This window comes from Chrysochloris asiatica, unplaced genomic scaffold, assembly GCF_000296735.1.
Source record: "Chrysochloris asiatica unplaced genomic scaffold, ChrAsi1.0 scaffold00017, whole genome shotgun sequence".
In the NCBI taxonomy this organism is placed as follows: domain Eukaryota; kingdom Metazoa; phylum Chordata; class Mammalia; order Afrosoricida; family Chrysochloridae; genus Chrysochloris; species Chrysochloris asiatica.
Genome location: NW_006408535.1, coordinates 2859233 through 2861823, shown reverse-complemented (window position 1 = coordinate 2861823; position 2591 = coordinate 2859233).

Below are 2591 nucleotides of genomic sequence, written 5' to 3'. Positions count from 1 at the left end.
TTCTCTCTTACAATCCATTTTGCATTTAACTTCCAAACAAATGTTTATTTTTTTATTAACTTACAGGATCCCCATACTGTATTTTGAACTAAATTTTCCTACTTCAATCCCATTGTTTATTTATGGCTGTTTTAGTTACCATAATATTTCAGTATAGCATAATTATTTTTTTTCTGAGAAGAGCTATGTGTTATAAAAATAATTTTATATGTTCACTCTTCCCAGAACACAATGCTCATTATTAACACCCCATCTTTGCTCAAGTTTTCTCTTTATCTCATAGCGGTCATCCTTTCTTCTTTCCTTCTTTTCACTGTTTTCTCAAGCTTAGTAGGATTTCATTTCCCTTTTCCTTACTCCACTTACATTCTGTATCATATAATAAAGTATTTACGCTTCGAGATTTACATCTGGTCTTTGTTATCTAAGTAGTAAAATCATGGGAGATAGGCACTGTGCTTGTCTTTTTTATTCTTCTTCTTCTTTCTGTTCTAATTGCTAGGAAAAATTGGGGGCTTTTGGAGATACTTAAAAACATTGTTATTTATCTGATTAAAAGGCATTCCTTTTTAGTCAAGAAAACCAATAATGGCTTTGATGTGGTGTGGTGTGGCATGGTGTGGTGTGGTGTGGTGTGATTGCCCCCACCTTTGAAGATCACTTTATTTCTTGCTTTACAAAGATTAGCTATCTTTTTAAATGCCTTTATTTTACTTACTAAATTGTGAGTAATTTAAAAGGCGATCATTGCTAATGAATCACCTCCTTTTTTTAACCATGTTAATTAGTCCAGTGCTTTACATGTACTGTTGTTGCTGTTGGTAAATGCTATGGAGTCACTTCTGACTCATGCCGACTCTGCATAGGGTTTCCAAGGAATGGCTAGTGGGTTTGAACTGTCACCTCCCTCAAGGTTCAAATCGACTTTGTCATCAAGTGCTTATCCTACAAAGCCACACCAGGACTCCTTACATGTACTAGGAACTGAATAAAAGTCATAGAATGATGAAATTTAAAATTAAATATTGAGGTTTGGAATGGGTATATTTTCGTGGGAAAATTAAAAATTAAAACTGATTAATCATTATTAGCTGGTTATCTTATCATTCTTTTATTATCATTATTTTTACAGGAAACAGATGCTCTTTTCACTGTCATAGTCAGGATTTTTTGTATATCAGTAGTATATATTGTGAAATATAGAATTCCAAGAATAATGCCAGTTTTGTTTTTGCAGTGACCTTCCACATTCTTATACACTGAGACTGTATGCTCACCTAATTCTAGGTAGACCTCTTAGTCTTTTGATAATTGATACCTGTGATTATTAAGGTTTTGTGTCAGCTTGCCTTGGAACTGATTCTCAGTGGTTTAGTACTTAAGGTATAGTTATCATCTTCCTGGTGAGATCTCCCATGATTTAATCTGATGTAATTAGCTTTGATTTTATGTAATTATCCTCTGTGTTATAAATCCTTGCTTTCATAATGTTAATGAGGTCAGATACAATTTTCAATTCTTTTTTGTGTCAATCTCTTTTGAGATGTAAAAGGAGAAAAAAGTAAGCTGAGCTCAGAGAGGCCTAGTGCCACCAAGAAAGAAGAACCAACAATGGAAAGTGTCCTTTGGTTCTGGGGTTCCTGCACTGTGAAGCTCCTAGATCCAGAGGAAGACAGATATCAAGATGTATGGAAATCTCCAAGGAATACAGATGCTGAAACGAGACAAGGACCTGTCCTCAGAGTGTGTCAGGGAGAAGTTAGAACCCCTGGGCCCTGGGCCTCTCTTTCTCTGACTCATATCCTCCCCCTTTGGCTGAGTCCTCTCCTACTAAACAGAGATCAAGAAATGGGGAGAGGACATCTCAAGACCAACAAGAACAGTAACACTGAGAAGAACAGCCTGGAGACGGAGAGAAGGATAATCAGAACCTGAAACTCTAATAGAAGTAGCTGACTGCAGACGGACAACCCATGAATCCAACGCGTAGCGCTGACAACTGCAGAAGGAACTTCGTTTCCAAGAAGCCTGTGCCCCTTTATTAAAAATTGATGAATATTCAACATACCACTCTTCCTAATCAATATGTATTAGCCCGCCCTTAGAGAAAGAGACCCCATACTTTTATAAGCCAGTGCACCCCAACCCCAAAATGTCTTCTCCACTGGTGGAGACAGACCCTCTTCTCTCTTTGAAGTGTACTTTCACTTTGACCCAATCTAATCTGTGCTTCGCAGTTCTACCAGGTCTTCTCCACTTGCAGAGGCAGACCCGCTTCTTTCTCTGAAGTGTACTTTTGCTTTGCAATAAGGAACTTCTAAGTGAATGATTATTGTTCATGTGTGACTGAGAAGTGGAGACTCGGTGGGACTAATTTTTTAGACCCCCCCAAGAGTGAGAGGGACCAGGGGAAAATGTGACAAGTGTCAACAAGAAAACATCCCTTTAGAGCCAGCACTCTGAATTTGTACTTCTAACTTTCAAAACTGTGAGAGAACAGATTTCTGGTTATTAAAATAATATGCTTATTATTATATCTGTTATAGCAGCAGTGGATAACTAAGACAATATCCAATGTGAATATACTATTT